This window comes from Pongo pygmaeus, chromosome 7, assembly GCF_028885625.2.
Source record: "Pongo pygmaeus isolate AG05252 chromosome 7, NHGRI_mPonPyg2-v2.0_pri, whole genome shotgun sequence".
Classification (NCBI taxonomy): Eukaryota; Metazoa; Chordata; class Mammalia; order Primates; family Hominidae; genus Pongo; species Pongo pygmaeus.
In genome coordinates, this window is record NC_072380.2 from 83542758 (window position 1) to 83568086 (window position 25329).

The following is a 25329-nucleotide window of genomic DNA, read 5'->3' on the forward strand; positions in this document are numbered from 1 at the left end:
GGTATATATACACAATGGAATATAATTCAGCCTTAAAAAAGTAATCCTGTTATTTTCAACAACTTTGAGGAAATTATGCTAAGTGAAATAAGCCAGACACAGAAAGATATCTACTGCATGATCTTATTTGTATATGGAATATTTTTTTTAAAAGTCAAATGCATAGAAAGAGTATAATGTGGTTACCAGGGGCAAGGAAGGGGAGGAAACAGGGAGATGTAGGTGAAAAGTGTAGGTGAAAGCTTATAGTTCTATAGGATGAACAAGTCTAGACATCTAGAGTATAGCTTGAATACTACAGTTAATTATACTGCATTGTATACTGAAAATTTGCAGAGAGTACATTTTAGATACTCTACTACAAAACAAACAAAAAGTAGCTACAGAAGATGATGAATAGGTTAATTTGTTTGAGTACAGTAATAATTTCACTATATATGTGCATATCAAAATATCATATTGTACATCTTAAATATATATATATATATACAATTTTTTAAAATGGGAATACTACCTCATGCTAGAAGAGCTTACATATGGGTGGAGTAATATAAATGCCAAACATTGATCCAACAAAAATCAGGATCAACAAAAAATCAACAAAAATCCTGGAAGAATGGCAGGACTGGCAGTATTTGTGTATGAATGTGTTGGGGGTGGGAGTGAGATGAAGGAAACAAATCCTCATCTTCCATGGTGACAAGTCAACAAATAACATCTAAAACATGAAAGATCAACAAAGAACAGCATAACAAAAATTCAGCTGAAAAGTGAGAAGCGTTTTTCTCTGGGTAGGGGAAAGCAAGATGAGAGGAAGACAGGAGTCTCCCCTCTACATAACTTTTTTTTCTTTTTGAGACAGAGTTTTGTTCTTGTCGCCCAGGCTGGACTATAGTGGCGCGATTTCGGCTCACTGCAACCTCCGCCTCCCAGGTTCAAGCGATTCTCCTGGCTCAGCCTCTCAAGTACCAGGGGTTACAGGCCCCCGCCACCATGCCCAGATAATTTTTGTATTTTTAGTAGAGACAGGGTTTCACCATGTTGGCCAGGCAGGTCTCAAACTCCTGACCTCAGGTGATCCACCCGCCTCTGCCTCCCAACGTGCTGGGATTACAGGTGTGAGCCACCACACCTGGACAACAATTTTTATAGAACTGAGTTTTAAATTACGCACATACAATTTTGATTAAAATGAAAATATAAAAGTAGACAGTTCTCTGCTCCTATGTACGGTGCATGTGTATAAATTATTGACAAATAGTTAAAAATCAAATTCAGGTAAAATTTGGCAGACAGGGCTGTGTATGAAGCAGTGAGTGCTATTATAGTTAGCCAAAGAGGGCCCCTTGAAGGAGGTGTCGTTTGACTTAAGAAGTAAACAATGAAAAGGTAATATACTTGTAAAAGCTGAGGTGAGGAGGGAGTGGTCTACACAAAAGGAACAGCAAGTTCAAAGGGAGCAAGCTTGGCAAGTAGGAGGGAAGAAAGAAATGTGCATAAAAGTGAACAAGAAGGAAAGAACAGGGCCAGGGCTGAGTGTGGGGCGTGGGACATTGTTGGCCAGGTAAAGAGTAGGATTTTATTCTGGTCGTAATGAGATGTTACTAAAGGTGGCTTTTGTTTGCTTGCCTTAGTTTTTGAGCAGAAAAGTGACATGATCTGATTTATGTGAAAGGAAGGCTGTTGTGTGGAGGATGAACTATTGGAGAGCAAAATAGAGGCAGGAAGGCAAATTCGAGGGTTATTATAGTAGTCCAGGTGAAAGGAGTGTAATCTGACCAGGGTTTTCTCTGGGCAACTGATGATATGTGGTCAGATTTAGGGTATATTTGTAATTAGAGTCAATAGGAGTTGTAAATTGAATGTGGGTTTCAGGCAAAGAAAGAAACTAAGGATGACTGCAGTCTCTCCGCGTAAACAAGAAACACCAGTGATTTGACTGTCATCTCCATTCTTCTTTCTGCTTTCTTGCTCATACAAGAACATGACATAAACACAAAAAGCCGGAACAATCAAAATCTGAACATTAACTGCAAGTTAACTAGCTTTCATCACTATCTTGTCAAACTATCCGAAGCTCCCGCTGCCCTGCCCAGGCTCCCTCTGCAGCAGCCTCCTTTCTGTCATTTCCGTATACTATGCTCGCTCTTGTCTCTGTGTATATGCTCACGTGTCTCCATACTCACCAGCCTGGATATAAACATCCTTATCTCTCTTTTCTACTTAATCAACCTGTTACCCATCACTGTCTTCTGTCTTATCATGGTAGATTGTTACTTTGGTGACCCCCAATGAAACATACCTCCCCAAATTCTGGGTTTGGCAAATGAGACATTAACAAGGAGGAAGCAAGCAGATACTAAATGGTGCATGCATACTGGAGGTTTTCTTCCAGGAACACAGACATCTTAGATCCAGGCACCATGAAAGAAACCCAAGCTATCTACGTGGTGGAAGAGAAGTCGCAGCCTACCAGCCATCCCACCGAGGTACCAGATATGAAAGTGAAGCCATATTGGACATTATAGACCCAGCCACCATTTGACAGAAATTGGGAGAGACCCCAAGCAATACCAGCAGAAGGGCCATCCATCTGAGCTCAGCCAATCCACAGAATCATGAACAAATAAAATGGTGGGGTGTAATGTAGTGGTACCTAATAAAAATATCCATCATTACATTGAAGTCACTCTTGCAAATGATTCCAATCACAAGGATATTATCAAAACCAATAGACACATTTCTGCCTTTATCTTAATTGTCTTAATTGCAGCATTTTTATTGTGATAAAATACATATAACATAAAATTTACCATTTTACACATTTTTAAGCATGCAGCTGTCATGAAATACATTCACATTGTTGTGCATCACCATCATTCATCCACATAATTATTTCATCTTCACAAACTTAAACTTTGTACCCATTAAATACTAACTCCCCATTTCTGCCTCTACCCAGCCCCTTGTAACTACCATTCTACTTTCTGTCTTTGTGAATTTGACTTCACTAGTTACCTCACATAAGTGGAATCATGTTATAAGTGCAGCATTGTAGTATCATCTTAATTGTTGCATCTGACATTGCTGTACATTCCCTCTTTGAAATGTTCTCCCTGTGAGGTCTTGTCACAAAACCACCTTTTGCCTCATTTTTTGATTCTTCCATCTTGGGCTCTTTTTAGGGTTGTTTTGACCTACTGACTCAGCTTCCTCTGAAACACCAGGCTCTCTCCAACATTCTCCCATGTGATCTCATTCCCATATATGCCTCAATAACCACATAGATGCAAGTGGTAACCAAAGCCCCATCTCTAATATAACAAAGCTAAATTTTAAAATTTGAACTATACCCTGATGTATTTTCTTTTCTCAGCAATTATGATCCATCCCCCCTCCCACCCCCAGTCTTTCTGCCATTAAGATTAGGCTTGCAGGGAGGCTAAGGAAGATATTAATAGAAGATATGATGTAAGGGAAGACCCTTTAAGATAAGAAGGAGAAGAGAAGTACCTTCTAGTTGTGGGCACTGATTGCTAGAAATGGAAATTCCTGCACTGTTTAAGGCGGGGCAGGCTTAAGAAGTGGTAACCATAAGAATGGTGACCAAGCCTAAATCATGAATTCAGGTTCGAACCTCTTTAGAATGTAGAATTTATAAACCAAAATTAAACTGTCAGTAATAAAAAACCAGTAATCTTGCCTAGTATGAGGTGATATTTTCTTGGGATCTGATCAGATTGTGATAACCCCAGGAGTATACAGTAACAAGGTTTTAAAAAATAAGGAAGTATATATGGGTTATACTTCACAATAACATGTAAGATGTAAAGAAATGAAGACACCAGAAAACTTTATTATTTATCATATAAGGTTTGAAGGTATGTGAGGTAATATATTTTATAATCATTGGATTGCCTTGTATATTCTTGGTCAACCTTTTAGGATATTTGAAACATTTACTATGTCCTAAGGTCATAGACATAATCACAATTTCAAACGGCTAAAAAAATTTGGTTAAGTGATGCTAATGTTTAAAGAAGACTCAATCCATTAAACTTATGTGTTAAATAAAATACTTTAAGAAGTGAATGAAATTTTTATTTTGTAAAAAATAACCAGATGTAGAAGTAAAATAAGTTCTATAAATTGACTTTTAGCTTTGGAATGAACAAGTATTTATCAAAGCACAAGTGAATGGGGGAATTCCTTTCTATACATAAAAGGCCTCCTCAAGCATGAAAATCTCACCTACTACAGTAGAGAGAAGAATGCCTAGGTCTTCAGTGGGTACATGAAAGTGTAGAGAAACCTGATGAACTAAGTGGAGGCTCTATGTGAGGATGAGGAGGCCACAAATGGATCACTCGAGCCACGAGGCTGCTGTGCAGACCAAGGACCTGAACAGTAGGGTCCACTATGATGCTGGACAAGACCATGGAGGACCAGCCACACCTGTACATACTCCTACCCAGCTTTCATACTGATTTAGCTGGATGAGTACATCTCTACAGGGGCCACAGAGAACACCCAGCACAGCACAGGCACTAAGGCCAGGATGATACACTCATGAGCCCCTGGGGACTTCAATTACCCCAGGGAGAAGGATGAGCAAAGGTACACTGGAGAAGTCAGAACGATCAGGACTGAAATCCTGAAAGGACCACCTGTGTGCCTGAAGAGATTATGTTTCTTGAAATAGGCATATTTGAGGGGTTTTGTTGTTGTTAGTTTTTGTTTTGCTACAGTGTGCCTGGAAGCAAGAAGAAATAGGATGTGAAAAATAAAATTACCTTCATTTCACACCTGAATTTTACATGAATTGTGATAGCAATATTTTAACAGAAAACTTCTTCTGTGCCCAAAACTCAATCTACGCTCAACACTGTACCCACACTACCAGACCATCTTTATAAATGTCAAGCTCATCATATCTCTCACTTTAAACTCCATAGATTTTAGGTGAAGTTCAAAATCCTCAGTTTATCCAGTGTACAGAGCACCCTTGGCATAAGCAACTCCATCTTAGAAAACAATTCCTTCTCACATTTCAAAAAGCATCATGCTAACAGGAGCCAGATGTTGGCCTAATCAATAGAGACTGCTCCTAACCAGATAGGGATGTATCAGTCCTCACTCTATAAAAAGAGCAGGACTTCATCATCTTGAGATGGCTGTCTTAACACACACTGTCCTGCTGTCACTCAGGATCAGCACCCAGCACCTGTCGCTGAAGGTTCTGCCAAATCACAGACTCTTCTTGCACGATGTTGACATCCCTCAGGATCAGTCCAGTATATTCTCCTTGCCCACTTCTCTCTCCTTGGATTGGTTCAATAGCCTCTTTTTTCTGTCCCCTTTCCTCTTGATGTTAAATGTCACTTTTTTGTGGAATGTGTGATCTATAACATTTACGTATTAATTAAATATACTATTATGCATGGTTTGCAATATTGACTGACTTGTGGATTGGCTTGAACCTATGTGCCCACAGCTCTCACTACCAGGTGAATGGGCAGTACTAAGGAGAATTGCCTCCTTGGGAACTCCATGTAGCTTATGGTTTTTATGACTGAAATAGCATCAATAAAAGTCTGATGTTGTGGGAAAACAAAATGTTCATGGACCTGGGTATGTCTGACTTTCCACCACTCATGCCATCCAGCATAAGCCCCCTTCTCCAGCCTGCAGCCCTGCCCCTGTGGCATGTCTATGCTTTCTTGTTCTAGTCATTCTGAGATGCTAGTAGTTCCTCAAACCTGATCTCCTCATTCATGCATTTGTGCTGCTCCCTGGCCTGGAATGTCCAGCCCCTACTGTCTTTCAAAGTTCAACTTAGCATTACCCTAGTAATCTCATAATCTCACCCCTCTTAGTGTAGCCAACTAGCTGCCCCATAGGCACTTCAAATGCAATCTATACCAAAGTAAACTTACATTCTTGTTCCTATAACCTGCTTCCTTATTTATCTATTTCACTTGGGGCACAACCAGTAATTCAAGCTGGAAACATACAGATTTTCTTTTCCTCTTCCTTCTCCACATCCAAATCCAAACCCAAGTCCAGCTGATGCCCCCTTTACCTCTCCTGTCCTCCATCTCTGAGGGCCTTGCCCACCTTGTGTTGCTGGCTCAGACTCCTCCCAGCAGGTCCCACTGCCACCAGTGTTCTCAATCCACACTGCAGCCTGCAGGTGGACTGCCATTCTGGCCATTTCACTGCAGGACTTAAAACCCTTCGACAGTTCACAAGACCCCATTATCAAAGATAATCAAAGATATCAAAGATTATCAAACCCCAAATCCATAAAGTAGCTGGTCAGGCCCTCCACAGTCTAGATCTGGTCCCCTTTTTCACTCTGGCCTGGGGTCACACGTGACCCTAAACTGCCAGTGGCACCAGGCATGTGCTTCTCAAGCACCTTTACTTACGTTGTCCCTGTCATGTGTAACATCCTTGAGACCTTTAGTTAGACACAAAATTAAAAAAGAAAATTGGGGCCATGGTAATACTTTCGGACAAATTTCGATGGGAACAAATATGGAAGGAAAGAGGCTTCTTCTGCCCTGTCAGTCTTTGCATCAACCTCTCCCTCATTCACCCCCATCTATAAGCTGCTCTATGCCAAAAGGAGATGAAAAACCGGTGGAAGAAAAAGGAAAGAGGAGAATATAACCAGGGGTCAGGCTGAAGCCTCAGGCAAGGTACATGCAAGCAATGGCCCAGAACAGACTAAATCCTCAAGATTTTGGCTTTTTGAAATACAGCACAAAATTGAAATGTATTTTTATCAGAGCTGGAAAAAAACATGTATTACACTCATCCTTACAGTATGAGCCAAAAAGTAAATAGCTCTACAGTTGTGAGTACCAATCATGCAGACACATGGAAGTGTGCCTAATATTGCTTTGAAGAATGTTCCCCTCTTTCTTGTCCTCTTAGAGGACTGTAAAGAAATGTCTACATCCTCCTCCCACCCCCACACACACTCAGCTCCCTATCATACACAGTCTGGTGTGCAGACATCATTTATAATTGTCTCCCTTCAGTGTGTCATTTGGGGATTTATTGGTATTTTAGTTAACAGGTTGATTCTAAACCTTTATAATAATTAAAAAAAGCACTTTGTATACACACATGGGCACAGATCCAGAGTAATGTCTTTAATGCCTGAGGCACTTAAAAATTTGTTTTACATCAGGCTAATCATGTTATGAATCTGCATTTTCATTATACATCACAACCATCCTTATTTTTACTAATGACATAAAAGATGAGAAGAAACAGAATGCTTACATTAAGGCTACCATCTGATCTTCCATTTGTTAGAATAAAACTAGACATTTTAGTAGAACCGCAGATGAATTACATAATATTTATATAGGGATCTTATAATAAAAATGAAGAAATTAAAACCAGATGAAAGTAGATAAAAGCTTTATTTTCATAATTAAAATTACATTATACTGAATTGAAGTAGTACTTATAGTGGTAACAAATTACTATGTAGAATATTGAATTACTTTGCATTACAAATTGCTAAAATATACACCAATTTGTGACACAGAAAATATCTCAAAATTCGCTACTTTAACAGATATACATACATTAAAAAGAGCAAATATCCTAATTATTCCAATGTCTAAAGGAATACAAAAGGTAAAGTATGAACATCACAGGCATATTAAATTTAATTTTATATTCACTTCACATATATTTCAGCACACAGTATTAGTTCATACTACAAGAAATTTTTAAAATTTTTTTAAAAGTTGCAATTTGTCTCCTTAAAAGCATACATTAATAGGAAATAGATAAGTGATGTTATGGACAGGGTATTTTCTCATTGACTAGTAAAGGATATATATGTTTATTTCTTAAATCATTGCACAAAATAAAAAAAAATTATATTATGTATCTCTATGAGTCCCTCATTACAGAATTCAATGATTTGGCAGTCTACACTTTCTAAATCTGTCAATCTCCTGCTTCAATCTGTGTGTTAAGTCATAGTATAACAGCTCACAGAAATCATATCAATTTCTAGGTCTCAAGAAGATTCTATAACGAATACATTTTGATTCTTAGTATTATAACAGTAGAAAATTGGCATCAGTCCACATTTTGGAAGAATGACATGACTAAATATATGTGGCATGTCAGACAGACATGAATAGAAAATTGTGCTTTAAAAAATTCTAAGCCTACAATTTTTAAGAGTTTTATCTTTGGTTAAGCAACTTTTCTTCCATGGAACAGTTATATTACTGTAATGTATCCTCAGTTACATTGTTTTCTAATGGCACCTTTTTTTTTTGCATTACCAATTTATAAACTATGACCTCATTTAGGAAAATACAAATTTACATGACATACCATTTTATTCCCAGCTAAACCAAAATTATAAACTCTGGCAATTCCAAATGTTGGCAAAGTTGGAGCAATGGGAATTCTTACACACCTCTGTTAGAGTGTAACAAGGTATACTTTCGTTAAAAGTAAAGATATTAATATTTTTGCAGCCAGCAATTTCACTTCTAGATATATCCTCTAGAGAAACTCCTACACATGAGTGCAAAGGAAAATACACAAAACTATCCACCATAATACTGTTTCAAATAGTCAAAAAATTGTAATTAAAGGAGTTTTTTAAAAATTAGCAGCTTACATTTCCATTATCAACAGAGTCAGTTTTAATATTGTGGTATATTTGCCATTCTATAGCATCAAAATGAATAAACTAAAGCTATATACATCAATATGAGAAATCTCTCTATATACAGATTTGAAGGAATAAAGCAAGTTTAAGGATGATACAGATAATAGGTTACTTTTTGCCTAAGTTTCAAAGCATGCAATAATATGTGTCGCCTACAGATATAGATATGTAGTGAGAATATAAAGTCATAAGTGGGAATAATAAACACCAAATCTAGAACAGTAATCCTGTCTGGAGAAGTAAGGAGAGTAAGGAGAGTGAAAATGAAGAAGATGCACAATAGGATTTAACTTCTTTAATGTTTTGTTCCTTGAAAAAAGAAAAGAAAAGATTTGGAGAATACAATACAAAAATGTTACATTTTACAATCTAGGTAGATGTACACAGGGATTAATTATATTATTTCTAATTTTTATATTTTAAAACTATTTCAAATTTTAAAGAACAAAAATTTAGGGTGAAATAATATTCACCCTAATAAATATTATTAGAACATTTGTTACTATCTTTACATTTTTTTAAAAAATTCATTGTATCTCAGAGAGAGCAACTACAATTTTAAGTGTCTTTCCATATTCATAATCTTCTCTAGATCTTTAAGAACTTGTCCAATTTCCTAACCTCACTAAGAGATAAGTTTAGACCTGTGATGATACACTATCTGATAAGGTAATTGGTTGTTTTCATGTTGCTTACATTCTCAGCCTTCATATATTTTAAATTGGTGCGCCTGTTTCCCATTTAAACATTTTTAAGAAGGTTATTTGAAGAGCTTAACCTCTCTGTGTATGTTTCTTCTTCTCAGAGCTTTGTGAGATCCACGGTAAGGTTGACTTACTCCCCCAGACTTCACTGGCTGTTCTCACTGAGACTTCTCATTCTTTAGGACTTATCTCAGATGGGGCCTGACCTGGGTTGCCTTCTCTGACCAGTGCAGGCCAGGCTGGACCCTCCTCGAGAAGCCCTTTGTTTGTACAGTACCTTACAAATATCTGGATGGCAGAATATATCACCCTGTGCTGTTCTGGCAGATACTCCATCTCCTCGATGGGAATATGAACTTCCTGAAGCAGCAACTATGTTCTGCTTTCACCTTCTCAAGATCTCAGAACAATCAAACATTTGCTTGATAAGTATTTGTTGAATGAACAAATGAATAAATGCAGTTAGAAATAAGTGCAGCATGCATCTTTTTCTACTAGTATTGTTCTTTCGACAAGACTTTTATGTCTTAGAAAGGCAAAAGGCAATTCAACACAGAATCCCTTTTTAGGAAAATGGTTACATTCACTGTAGATGAAATGCATCTTACTCTTGAATCCAAGTTTTTAGTATTAAGGGATATAGACTGTAGTGCTGTCTACAACTAGATTGTAGTGCTGATCATTAATACTTTTCAAAAAGGGAAGTTCACTGATGCAATAATTTATACGCAGGTACCAAACCATGGCAAGTAGACCCTTATAAATTTCAAATATTAAAATATAATCCAGGATTTATTTTATTTTTTATTTTTTTGAGACAGGGTCTCACTCTGTCACCCAGGCTGGAGTGCAGTGGCGTAATCTTGGCTCACTGCAGCCTCAAACTCCTGGGCTTAAGCAGTTCTCCTATCTGAGCCTCCTGATAGAATCCCAAAAACTTTTATAACTTAGTAACTGAGGAATGAAGCAAATGGATTTCTAGATATAATGCTAGCACTTAATTTCCAATAAAAGAAAGTAAATTAAGAATTATTATGTAATTAAAATGAGGGACTAGAAACATATTCAGTAGCAGCCAAGCAGAGGAGGAGTGACCAAGTAGATGAGCCCAGTTCTCCATATGACAGAACACCCTCTAACCCTCAAAGAATAAACGGTCACTCTCACCTGAGCCACTACGTAAAATAAAAATGGAAAGAAATGTAGGTACAAAAAAAGAGTTAAGAAAACAAGCAGAAAAACACAGTGCATTTTTATCTGTTACAACTATCTAAACTGTCTATTGACTATATAGCAACATCTGAAGTTTATATAATACTTTATTTATAAAGCACTTTCCCACAAGTATCTCACTGAGGGCCCACAACATTCCTTAGATTAGGAAGATCAGGTAATGTACCTGTTCTACAGATGAATAAATTGAGGCTCAGAGTGAGACTAAGGACAAAGAGATAGCATCAGAAGGAATACTTAAACCCAAACTTTAAAAACTTTTAATGCAATGTATTTCCAGAATGTGAAACTCCACTTTAAAAATCCTTCTAAGTAAATATAGTTGTACTGGAATTTAGATAATTTTGAAACTCTGCAATAATTGAATAATATCTAGTTGGTGATACTTAGCATTTTACTTCTGATTGCATAAATATTCATAGGGAAACACCTAGGAGGAATGTTCAAAGCAATGAGTGGTGTGGTTCTCATTAGGACTAATAGAGATCAGGTGGATAAGCTCCCATTTAATGCTTTGAAAATCTGTCCCCGACTTTGCACCACTTAGGTAGCTGCAAAGTATACTCCTACTTATTTTGGTTTTGTAGTAAAAAATATGCTTCACTTTATTACTTTCACACCACTTAGGAAAATATTTCTGTTTTTCAGTAATGATAATTTTCTCTATTAGGTTAAATTATTCAGTCATACTTCTTTAGTTTCTTCAATTTTATCCTCTTCTGATTCTCTGATTGTCAAAACTCTAGAGACTCCACGAATCTCAGATCAGCATTGTCTCCAAGACCAGGGTCAACACTACGACGTGGCTGTCAAACTGCAGAGCCTTCAGGAGCCTGTATGTGAAAGACAGGGGAAGGGATAGGGCAAAATGCACTCATGAGGGAGTCGCTCAAGCTCTCGAAAGGGGTCATTTGCTGTTCCACCCAAGTTGGTTGTTGACTGTGGATTCATTGTTGCTGGCTCTTCCAAGGTTTTGAAAAAAGCCAGAAATTTATATTTTTTCATAAGGAAGTTTAAATCTTTAAAGGTCACAATTACAAATAATTTTTTAAACACTGTATGGACCAACATTGTCTAGAGCAAACAGCACTTGTGGGCCATGAGTTGACAATAGCTAATTCAGTTTCCTATTCTAAAAAGCAGAATGGTTGACTCAGGTCGTTAAGCTTCATACCATTCATTCAGTTTTCAGCTGGGAAAATTGTTTTTCTCCATTGTGTATAATCCAATTGCTGGACAAATTTAGGAAAAAAACAGGATGATATAAACATAATTAGAATATTAGAGTCACAGAATGGGTACAGAGGAAGAAATTGCTTGCTCATGCCTATATAAGTGAATATTGATGAGAAGTCAAGGATGATGAATTTAATCTTACCTGCTTCTATTTCATGACAACCTGATGTAAGGATTCAAAAATAACTATAAATGGAAATTTTTATTGTCAATCAGACAACTTAGTATCATCTTGCTGACTGTAGCTTTGTGAAATGGTTCTTAATATGGCATTTATTGAGCAGATGGGGGGTTAGCTCATGTCAATAAACATTTTCTGGTTCCTCATGTGACAAGATTGTACCACATGCTGAGGATACAGGTGAATGAGACATGTCCCCTACCCCCACAGAGCTCATGATCTAACAGGTAGCTAGAATGTGTGATGCGATCGACTTCTGTAAAGATAGACTACTTCAGGGGAGTAGAGGAAAAGATTTTGGGAGCACAGAGTAGGGAAAGCATGACAGTCAGTGATGAATGACTACAGGTAAGGATGAAACTGAATATTAAAGAATGGGAATCACTCAAGTAAGCTGCGAATGACAAGCAAAACAGCATTTGGGATAGAAGATAGAAACAATATGATGTCTTTATCAATCTATATGCAGATGGGTGTTGACATTTAAGAAGAGGAGTAACATGGTCATCTGTTTCAGATAGACCATTCTAGTTGCAATGTGTAAATGATAGATTATATAGAGAGAAATGATAGGTAGAAACACCACTTAAGAGTCTAGCAGTGGTCCAGGTGAGAGAGACGGACCTAGACCAGAGAAAAGTGACATGCGCCTTTGAGAGAAAACAGAGAGATCTGAAAACCATTTACCAGTAAATTATTGGAACAGAACGATTTATGTGATGGTAGAGCTCAGGAACAGCAATGCTGACGGCACCCACGTTTCTAACTTCAGGTCACAGTGTGGACAGTGGTAGCATCCACAGAGATCAAGAACAGAGAAAAGTAGCAGATTTTAGAAAACATGCCACATACCTTTTAGATACTCTAAGTTTGAGGTACCCATGGGATATCTTGGTGGAGATTTTCAGCTATCCAAATCTTGGGGATAAGATGCAAGCTGGAGACACATTTTTGAAAATTATTAGAAATGCGGTGGGGACTAAAGCATGAGGGCAGTGGAGAACAATTAGGGTGAGTGTGTAATGAGCAGCATAGGGGCTGAACACAAAAACCCAAGCATTAGGAACCATCAGCAAAGTGGGAGAACTCATAGACTATGTGAAGAAGTCCAAGAAGAAGGGTCAAGAATAAGCTAGTATATGCCAGGAACTGTGTTAAGCCTGCACACATTGACTATAATCTCATAAGTTAATAATCATTATATTCTACCCATCTTCTAGTCAAGAAAACTGAGCTACCCCAAGAAAGAAAATACCTTGCCCAAGGTCGCTATCAAGTTAAGATTCCCGTGATTCAAACTTAATCCTGCCACACTCCAAAGACTGAATAATTTTCACTTCATCCAGACACCAGTGATCCCCAAGGTCTTATAGCGAAGTGGTCAAATAAGTTAAGGGTTGAAAAGTGTCCATGGGATTTACAATATGAAGGCCACTGATAATTACGACCAGTAACTGTTATCTGGAATGAGTGAAATGGAGTTAGCAAATGCATACAACTCTTGTAAAGAAGCTTGGGTACGACAATAGAAAAAAGAAAGCCAAGGAGCACACAGGTTAAACACTGAGGGTGACCATAGTTTTTCGGTTGTCTGTGAAGAACTTTACAAGGTGCTTATTATCATGATGGCTAATGTGTAATTTCACATGTAGAAAGGAAGAGATCTGAGGACCTTTCTGGAACTATGACTCTACTTATCATTTCCAGGTAGCTTCGATCTCAGCTGCCAGGGAGTAGGAACTAGAAAGAACAACCATATTATTCCATCTTCTAATTAATGCCACATTACACAAATAAAAACACAGAGCTCCTATGACACTCTGATGCTGAACCTCTATCACACAATTTTGATTGGGAATAGGAAGTGAGCAGGTCTTTCTTGGCTCAGCGGCTTGGGTCAGAGGAAGTACATTTTAATAAGCATAATAGTGATAGTCAGAATCAGCTTGAAAATGAATTGAATTATACATATCAAGTCTTATGCTGACTGGTCCTGGTTATCAAACAGCATTCTGGCAACTTCACAGCATCCAGCTAGTTCCAGGAGACTCAGGAGTCCTGCCAGTTCCTACACACAAGTCCCTTGTAGACTAAAAGACATAGAACATTCCTCTTCTGGGCCCCTCTCACCCCTCCACACCAGAACGCCTGCCAATCTGCTTGCTCTCAGGACTTTACCAAGACAGTCAAGCAACAATAACAGAAAGAGAGAGACACACACACACAGGCAGAGAGAGAGGGAGAAAGAAAAGAAACAACAAGGTTTCTGCCATAACCCCCGAACTCACTATTTTCTAACGGGGAAAAGAATTCTGGCAGGGAATGCTCATGATATTTTCATTGTTTCTTTATTCCAACATGATTTATGTTTAGTATACAGGGTTATTTGTTTATCTTTTTTAAAGTTTTTGAACATATTATAAATATTTGTTAAATGATATTTATTTATATTGCTAAATTCCTGTTTTAGAAGAAAAACGTTAGCATATGTGTTCTCTTTTATTAATTAACAACAACAACAAACAGCTTCACAATATGCAGGTGCAATGAGACCTGAAATTCATTAGAAATCTCCACTCATGAAATGTTTTAAATGTCCTGCATGTAACTATGAGAACTCAACAAGTTTCAGAAAGTGAGTTGACAAAGCAGATTCTTTATTACACATCAGCTTTTGTCAAAAAGCGTCAATTTAGAGCTTTTACTAGACTTGACTTTTGAAGTTAGGAATATCAACATCATGGAAAAAAATCTTTCTAACAAAAGATATTAACACCTGGAAAAAACTGATTCAAAAAAATCAAATGGTCCATGTATGACTGGTGACAGATGCATATTAAAAATCTTTTGAAGCTGAGTTTCGTACAAGATTATAACCTATTGGTCTCCAGTTACTAGCAGAGTTTTCTTGCTGTCCACCAGAAAGACCCCTTTACACTGTAATGCCAGTAGTTCAACTGGCAACTTCAAAGATCTGTAGGTTAATACTCAATACTTCCCAACCTATCCCTTTCCCTTTGTTCAGTTAATTGTGTGTGTGTGTGTGTGTATATATATATTTATGTTTTTCTCCATTTGATGCTTAACTGTTTGTACCACTATTGAATTTATCATTTAAATGCTGATTTTACCAGACGCTTTTTCTTTTGCATTTAGTAATACGTGTATTTTTTCTCCTTTAAGGTTTGGAGGTAATGACTTATATTGTTGATAGATTTCCTTACGTTAAATCTTCCTTATATTCCTGAATATTCCTTATATTCCTTTAATGACAAAAATATTTTGGTTACGGTGTGTTCTTCTTTTAATATACTACTGGGTTTGACTTGCTAATCAAATTCTCTTAAAGCTTTGGAAATCTTGCATCCACATTTACAAGTGAAAAATGAAATTGGATAATTTTTTTTTTTTTGGGCCAGAGTCTCACTCTGTTGCCCAGGCTGGAGTGCAGTGGCACAATCAGAGCTCACTGAACTCCTGGCCTCAAGTGATCCTTCTGCCTCAGTCTCCTGAGTAACTGTGACTACAGGTATGTACCACCATGCCCAACTAATTTTTAAATTTTTTGTGGAGATGGGATCTTGCTATGCTGCTCAGGCTGGTTTTGAACTCCCAATCTCAAGCAATCCTCCCGCCTGGGCCTCCCAAAGGGGTGAGTCAACATGCCTAGCAGTTCATCCTTTTTAACATCTAGCTTTTGATATTCATGTGAAGCTGTTCCACAAAAATGAATAGGAAAACATTGCCATCTTTTTGTTTGAGCTGAAGTAATTTTAAAACTATAGGAATTATTCTTTCTTTGACTACAGAAGAACCTAGTCTGATTTCACTTATCTTAATTTTTTTTCTGCATCAATTTCTTTTTTCTTTTCTTCTTAGACTCCAGTGTCATAAATGCGAGACCTATTGAAACTGTCCCATAGGTCACTGAGACTCTCTTATTCAATCTCTCTTCTTACTATTTTTTAGATTGAATTCTATTAATCTATTTCAAGTTCACTTAGTCTTTCCTTTGTCATCTCTATTCCATTATTGAGTTAAGACACTGGATTTTTTATTTAATATATTGTATTTTTCAATACAAAATTTTCCTTTTTTTGTTTTTGTTTTTGTTTTTGAGACAGGTTCTCACTCTGTGATCCAGGCTGGAGTGCAGTGGTGCGATCTCGGCTCACTGCAACCTCTACCTTCTGGGTTCAAGTGATTCTCATGCCTCAGCCACCCAAGTAACTAGGACTACAGGTGTGTGCCACCACACACAACTAATGTTTATTTTATTTTTATTTTTAGTAGAGACAGGGTTTTGCCATGTTGGCCAGGCTGGTTTTGAACTCCTGACCTCAAGCGATCTGCCCACCTCAGCCTCCCAAAGTGCTGAGATTACAGGCATGAGCTACTGTACCCAGCCAAAAATTTTCTTCTTTTGTTAATAGCTTCTGTTTCACTGTTAAGAACTCCCATCTTCCTGTTCATCTCAAGAGTGTTTATCTTTCTATCAACTAGCATAGTTATAATAGCTTCTTTAAAATCTTTGTCTGATTGTTCCAACATCTATGTTATGTCACGGTTTGTATCTATTGGTTGTCTTTTCACTTAAGAATTTGTCACCTTTTTGTATTCTTTGTATGGTGAGTAATTTTGGATTATATCTTAGACATTTTGATGATTATGTTGTAAAACTCTGGGTCGTATTAAAATCTTATGGAGAATGTTGATTTTTATTTTATTTTTAATTTTGTTCAGCAGGCAATGAATCTGGCTAATTTCAGACTACAAGTTCTATCTTACCTTCTTGGCATGGTAGTTCAATTGTCAGTTCAGATTTCAAAGCGTTTGCTATGCTGCTTCGGGACTTACCCAGGTGTGAACCATTCAGAGGTTAGTCTGGGACTTGGACAGTGGTTCATATCGTAGTACAATTCTCAAAGCCTTTGCTATATTCTTTTTGTCTGTTACTTGTATGTAGAGCTCAGTGGTGATCCCAGGGTGTTTGCCATTCTGAATATAGCATTAGGAAGTCTCCTCCAACTTTCTCCTTTCTAGAATCCCACTGCACCCAATCTCTAAGGGGTCCTTTGCAACTGTATTCTGGCTGAAAAAATAGAGTTTCTCTCAGAACTGCAGCTGCAGCTCCTTGACTGGGGCCTGCCCCTGAGTCAAAGCAGAAAGATTAAAGAGAGGGAAAGATGAAAAAATAAGAGATTTCCCTCCATACTTTTCAAACCACAGGACTTTGCTTTCCCAGTTCCTCTGTACAGAAAAACAGAATTTCTCTGAGTTTTAGTGGAGGGAACCTTCTGCTCCCACAGCTTCCCCAGTGGAGCTGTCCACAGGGGAGGAAGAGACGGAAAAAGAAAAAAGGAAAACTCCTGAAGACTTTACCCCCACACCCTTTGGCTTGCATTGGCTCTTTTTCTAGTTTCATGTCCAAAAAGATAAAGAATTTCTCCATTCTTGCTTCCTGGACTTCTGCAGCTACAGCGCTGTGACTAGAGACCACCTTCAGGTTAAAGCCATGACAGGAAAGAGGGGGAAAAAATGGGGCTTACTCCCATATAAGTTGCTTCGTCAAGTTTTGCTCTTCCTCCCTGATCTTCCTGCTTATGATTAGATTTCAGAATTCTAAATGGCTGCTTTTTGTATTTTGCTCAGAGGTCCCATTGTAATGAGGGGGAGAGATAGGCTGTAGTGGGCTTACTCCATCTTGGTTGTCACTGTAAATTTTGGTACCTTTAAAAAAGGTACCAAATGATAAATAATCATTCTCACCTGCTGTATAATTACTGGTCTTTTCAGGATTTCAGTTTCTTCTTGAGTAAATCTTTTTTGTTCATACTTGCCAGAAAAATCATTCATATCTTCTAAAATTTCAAATGTATTGCCACAGACTTACCAAAAAAGAGGTTGTCTTAAGTCTCTTTTTTTAAAGCATAAGATAATATTTTTAGTGAAATTCAAATCATTTTTTACAATAAACAACAATATTTTCTATATGTGTTAATTTACTCAATCTCCTCATTTTTCTATTTTATGTTTGTAATTTACCTTTTAACTCTCTAGCACATGTATGTGTTTTATGTTTTCTTAAGTAATAGTGGTGCACAATTGAACAGTTTAGTTGCTATTGAGTTAAAGAAACTTGGTTTCATAGAATACCTTTCTGCAATATTTGAATACATACAAAAATCCCCATCAAAAGCTAAGATATAAAACTATGTACCTCTATTTTCAATCTAAAGTCATTTTATACACTGGAAAGTAAGTACAAGTGCAATATTCACTGTAAAATATGCACTAAGCACTTTGTTGAAATAAAATTTGATGAGTTCATAATTATGCAAACATTGTCATGGGGAATGAAGGACATATAGATTCTATCTGTATTATTTCTTATAACTGCTTATGTAATTTTCTTGTATTATTATTATTATTATACTTTAAGTTCTAGGGTACATGTGCACAACGTGCAGGTTTGTTACATATGTATACATGTGCCATGTTGGTGTGCTGCACCCGTTAACTCGTCATTTACATTAGGTATATCTCCTAATGCTATCCTTCCCCGCTCCGACCACCCCACGACAGGCCCCAGTGTGTGATGTTTCCCACCCTGTGTCCAGGTGTTCTCATTGTTCAGTTCCCACCTATGAGTGAGAACATGTGGTGTTTGGTTTTCTGTCCTTGTGATTGTTTGCTCAGAATGATGGTTTCCAGCTTCATCCATGTCCCTACAAAGGACATGAACTCATCATTTTTTATGGCTGCATAGTATTCCATGGTGTATATGTGCCACATTTTCTTAATCCAGTCTATCACTGATGGACATTTGGGTTGGTTCCAAGTATGCTATTGTGAATAGTGCCTCAATAAACATACGTGTGCATGTGTCTTAATAACAGCATGATTTATAATCCTTTGGGTATATGCCCAATAATGGGATGGCTGGGTCAAATGGTATTTCCAGTTCTAGATCCTTGAGGAATCACCACACTGTCTTCTGCAATGGTTGAACTAATTTACACTCCCACCAACAGTGTAAATGCATTCCTATTTCTCCACATCCTCTCCAGCATCTGTTGTTTCCTGTATTTTTAATGATTGCCATTCTAATTGGTGTGAGATGATATCTCACTGTGGTTTTTATTTGCATTTCTCTGATGGCCGGTAATGATGAGCATTTTTTCAGTGTCTGTTGGCTGCATAAATGTCTTCTTTTGAGAAGTGTCTGTTCATATCCTTCACCCACTTTTTGATGGGGTTGTTTGATTTTTTTCTTGTAAATTTGTTTAAGTTCTTTGTAGATTCTGGATATTAGCCCTTTGTCAGATGGGTAGATTGTAAAAATTTTCTCCCATTCTGTAGGTTGCCTATTCACTCTGATAGTAGTTTCTTTTGCTGTGCAGAAGCTCTTGAGTTTAACTAGATCCCTTTTGTCAACTTTTGTTTTTGTTGCCATTACTTTTGGTGTTTTAGTCATGAAATCCTTGCCCATGCCTATGTCCTGAATGGTATTGCCTAGGTTTTCTTCTAGGGTTGTTATGGTTTTAGGTCTAACATTTAAGTTTTTAATCCATCTTGAATTAATTTTTGTATAAGGTGTAAGGAAGGAATCCAGTTTCAGCTTTCTACATATAGCTAGCCAGTTTTCCCAGCACCATTTATTAAATAGGGAATCCTTTCCCCATTGCTTGTTTTTCTCAGGTTTGTGAAAGATAAGATAGTTGTAGATGTGAGGTATTATTTCCGGGGGATCTATTCTGTTCCATTGGTCTATATATCTGTTTGGTACCAGTACCATGCTGTTTTGGTTACTGTAGCCTTGTAGTATAGTTTCAAGTCAGGTAGCTTGATGCCTCCAGCTTTGTTCTTTTGCTTTAGGATTATCTTGGCAATGAGGGCTCTTTTTTGGATCCATATGAACTTTAAAGTAGTTTTTTTCCAATTCTGTGAAGAAAGTAATTGGTAGCTTGATGGGGATGGCATTGAATCTATAAATTACCTTGGGCAGTATGGCCATTTTCACAATATTGATTCTTCCTATCCATGAGCATGGGATGTTCTTCCATTTGTTTGTGTCCTCTTTTATTTCATTGAGCAGTGGTTTGAGGTTCTCCTTCAAGAGGTCCTTCACATCCCTTGTAAGTTAGACTCCTAGGTATTTTATTCTCTTTGAAGCTATTGTGAAATGGAGCTCACTCATGATTTGGTTCTCTGTTGTCTGTTATTGGTGTATAAGAATGCTTGTGATTTTTGCACATTGATTTTGTACCCTGAGACTTTGCTGAAATTGCTTATCAGCTTAAGGAGATTTTGGGCTGAGATGATGGGGTTTTCTAAATATACAATCATGTTATTTGCAAACAAGGACAATTTGACTTCCTGTTTTCCTAATTGAATACCCATTATTTCTTTCTCTTGCCTGATTGCTCTGGCCAGAACTTCCAACACTATGTTGAATAGGAGTGGTGAGAGAGGGCATCCCTGTCTTCTGCCAGTTTTCAAAGGGAATGCTTCCAGTTTTCTCCCATTCAGTGTGATATTGGCTGTGGGTTTGTCATAAGTAGCTCTTATTATTTGAGATACGTCCCATCATTACTTAGTTTATTGAGAGTTTTTAGCATGAAGGGCTGTTGAATTTTGTCGAAGGCCTTTTCTGCATCTATTGAGATAATCATGTGGTTTTTGTCTTTGGTTCTGTTTATATGATGGATTACATTTATTGATTTGCATATGTTGAACCAGCCTTGCATCCCAGGGATGAAGCCCACTTGATCATGGTGGATAAGCTTTTTGATGTGCTGCTGGATTCGGTTTTCCAGTATTTTATTGAGGATTTTGCATCGATGTTCATCAGGGATATTTGTCTAAAATTCTCTTTTTTTGTTGTGTCTCTGCCTGGCTTTGGTATCAGGATGATGTTGGCTTCATAAAAAGAATTAGGGAGGTCTCCTTCTTTTTCTGTTGATTGGAATAGTTTCAGAAGGAATGGTACCAGCTCCTCTTTGTACCTTTGGTAGAATTCAGCTATGAATCTGTCTGGTCCTGGCCTTTTTTTTGGTTGGTAGGCTATTAATTATTGCCTCAATTTAAGAACCTGTAATTGGTCTATTCAGGGATTCAAATTCTTCCTGGTTTAGTCTTGGGAGGTTGTATGTGTCCAGGAATTTATCCATTTCTTCTAGATTTTCTAGTTTATTTGTGTAGAGGTGTTTATAGTATTCTCTGATGGTAGTTTGTATTTCTGTGGGATTGGTGGTGATATCCCCTTTCTCATTTTTTATTGCATCTGTTTGATTCTTCTCTCTTTTCTTCTTTATTAGTCTTGCTAGCGGTATATTAATTTTGTTGATCTTTTCAAAAAACCAGCTCCTGGATTCATTGATTTTTTGAACGGTTTTTTGTGTCTCTATCCCCTTCAGTTCTGCTCTGATCTTAGTTATTTCTTGCCTTCTGCTAGCTTTTGAATGTGTTTGCTCCTGCTTTTCTAGTTCTTTTAATTGTGATGGTAGTTTGTCAATTTTAGATCTTTCCTGCTTTCTCTTGTGGGCATTTAATGCTATAAATTTCCCTCTACACACTGCTTTAAATGTGTCCCAGAGATTCTGTTATGTTGTGTCTTTGTTCTCATTGGTATCGAAGAACATCTTTATTTCTGCCTTCATTTCGTTGTGTAGCCAGTAGTCATTCAGGAGCAGTTGTTCAGTTACCATGCAGTTGAGTGGTTTTGAGTGAGTTTCTTAATCCTGAGTTCTAGTTTGATTGCACTGTGGGCTGTGAGACAGTTTGTTATAATTTCTGTTCTTTTACATTTGCTGAGGAGTGCTTTACTTCCAACTATGTGGTCAATTTTGGAATAAGTGTGATGTGGTGCTAAGAAGAATGTATATTCTGTTGATTTGGGGTGGAGAGTTCTGTAGATGTCTATAAGGTCTGCTCGGTGCAGAGCTGAGTTCAATTCCTGGATATGCTTGTTAACTTTCTGTGTCGTTGATCTGTCTAATGTTGACAGTGGGGTGTTAAAGTCTCCCATTATTGCAGGGAGGAGCCAAGATGGCCAAATAGGAATAGCTCCGGTCTACAGCTCCCAGCGTGAGTGACGCAGAAGACGGGTGATTTCTGCATTTCCATCTGAGGTACCGGGTTCATCTCACTAGGGAGTGCCAGACAGTGGGCGCAGGTCAGTTTGTGCGTGCACCGTGCGCCAGCCTAGGAAGGGCGAGGCATTGCCTCACTCGGGAAGCACAAGGGGTCAGGGAGTTCCCTTTCCTAGTCAAAGAAAGGGGTGACAGACGGCACCTGGAAAATCGGGTCACTCCCATCCGAATACTGCGCTTTTCTGGCAGGCTTAAAAAATGGCGCACCAGGAGATTATATCCTGCACCTGGCTCAGAAGGTCCTACGCCCACGGAGTCTCGCTGATTGCTAGCACAGCAGTCTGAGATCAAACTGCAAGGTGGCAGCGAGGCTGGGGGAGGGGCGCCTGCCATTGCCCAGGCTTGCTTAGGTAAATAAAGCAGCCAGGAAGCTCGAACTGGGTGGAGCCCACCACAGCTCAGAGAGGCCTGCCTGCCTATGTAGGCTCCACCTCTGGGGGCAGGGCATGGACAAACAAAAAGACAGCAGTAACCTCTGCAGACTTAAATGTCCCTGTCTGACAGCTTTGAAGAGAGCAGTGGTTCTCCCAGCACGCAGCTGGAGATCTGAGAATGGGCAGACTGCATCCTCAAGTGGGTCCCTGACCCCTGACCCCTGAGCAGCCTAACTGGGAGGCACCCCCCAGGAGGGGTAGACTGACACCTCACATGGCCAGCCGGGTACTCCAACAGACCTGCAGCTGAGGGTCCTGTCTGTTAGAAGGAAAACTAACACACAGAAAGGACATCCACACCAAAAACCCATCTGTACATCACCATCATCAAAGATCAAAAGTAGATAAAACCACAAAGATGGGGAAAAAACAGAGCAGAAAAACTGGAAACTCTAAAAAGCAGAACGCCTCTCCTCCTCCAAAGGAACACAGTTCCTCACCAGCAACGGAACAAAGCTGGACGGAGAATGACTTTGACGAGCTGAGAGAAGAAGGCTTCAGATGATCAAATTACTCTGTGCTACGGGAGGATATTCAAACCAAAGGCAAAGAAGTTGAAAACTTCGAAAAAAATCTAGAAGAATGTATAACTAGAATAACCAATACAGAGAAGTGCTTGAAGGAGCTGATGGAGCTGAAAACCAAGGCTCGAGAACTACGTGAAGAATGCAGAAGCCTCAGGAGCCGATGCGATCAAATGGAAGAAAGGGTATCAGCGATGGAAGATGAAATGAATGAAATGAAGTGAGAAGGGAAGTTTAGAGAAAAAAGAATAAAAAGATACAAACAAAGCCTCCAAGAAATATGGGACTATGTGAAAAGACCAAATCTATGTCTGATTGGTGTACCTGAAAGTGATGGGGAGAATGGAACCAAGTTGGAAAACACTCTGCAGGATATTATCCAGGAGACCTTCCCCAACCTAGTAAGGCAGGCCAACATTCAGATTTAGGAAATACAGAGAATGCCACAAAGATATTCCTCAAGAAGAGCAACTCCAAGACACATAATTGTCACATTCACCAAAGTTGAAATGAAGGAAAAAATGTTAAGGGCAGCCAGAGAGAAAGGTCGGGTTACTCACAAAGGGAAGCCCATCAGACTAAAGCTGATCTCTCGGCAGAAACTCTACAAGCCAGAAGAGAGTGGGGGCCAATATTCAACATTCTTAAAGAAAAGAATTTTCAACCCAGAATTTCATATCCAGCCAAACTAAGCTTCATAAGTGAAGGAGAAATAAAATCCTTTACAGACAAGCAAATCCTGAGAGATTTTGTCACCACCAGGACTGCCCTAAAAGAGCTCCTGAAGGAAGCACTAAACATGGAAAGGAACAACCGGTACCAGCCGCTGCAAAATCATGCCAAAAGGTAAAGACCATTGAGACTAGGAAGAGACTGCATCAACTAAAGAGCAAAATAACCAGCTAACATCATAATGACAGGATCAAATTCACACATAACAATATTAACTTTAAATGTAAATGGACTAAATGCTCCAATTAAAAGACACAGACTGGCAAATTGGATAAAGAGTCAAGACCCATCAGTGTGCTGTATTCAGGAAACCCATCTCACATGCAGAGACACACATAGGCTCAAAATAAAAGGATGGAGGAAGATCTACCAAGCAAATGGAAAGCAAAAAAAGGCAGGGGTTGCAATCCTAGTCTCTGATAAAACACACTTTAAACCAACAAAGATCAAAAGAGACAAGGAAGGCCATTACATAATGGTTAAGGGATCAATTCAACAAGAAGAGCTAACTATCCTAAATATATATGCACCCAATATAGGAGCACCCAGATTCATAAAGCAAGTCCTGAGTGACCTACAAAGAGACTTAGACTCCCACACAATAATAATGGGAGACTTTAACACCCCACTGTCAACATTAGACAGATCAACGAGACAGAAAGTCAACAAGGATACCCAGGAATTGAACTCAACTCTGCACCAAGCAGACCTAATAGATATCTACAGAACTCTCCACCCCAAATCAACAGAATATACATTTTTTTCAGCACCACACCACACCTGTTCCAAAATTGACCACATACTTGGAAGTAAAGCTCTCCTCAGCAAATGTAAAAGATCAGAAATTATAACAAACTATCTCCCAGATCACAGTGCAATCAAACTAGAACTCAGGATTAAGAATCTAACTCAAAACTGCTCAACTACATGGAAACTGAACAACCTGCTCCTGAATGACTACTGGGTACATAATGAAATGAAGGCAGAAATAAAGATGTTCTTTGAAACCAATGAGAACAAAGACATAACATACCAGAATCTCTGGGATGCATTTAAAGCAGTGTGTAGAGGGAAATTTATAGCACTAAATGCCCACAAGAGAAAGCAGGAAAGATCCAAAATTGAAACCCTAATGTCACAATTAAAAGAACTAGGAAAGCAAGAGCAAATACATTCAAAAGCTAGCAGAAGGCAAGAAATAACTAAAATCAGAGCAGAACTGAAGGAAATAGAGACACAAAAAACCCTTCAAAAAATTAATGAATCCAGGAGCTGGTGTTTTGAAAGGATCAACAAAATTGATAGACCGCTAGCAAGACTCATAAAGAAAAAAGAGAGAAGAATCAAATAGATGCAATACAAAATGACAAAGGGGATATCACCACCAATCCCACAGAAATACAAACTACCAT

General features: G+C 38.2%; 1 protein-coding gene across 8 annotated transcripts in view; it reads right to left on the reverse strand.

Annotated features, from left to right (window-relative positions):
• EYA1 (EYA transcriptional coactivator and phosphatase 1) overlaps positions 1-25329 on the reverse strand; it is a 357217-nt gene that overhangs the window by 177882 nt on the left and 154006 nt on the right. The gene's annotated exons all lie outside the window — the stretch shown is intronic.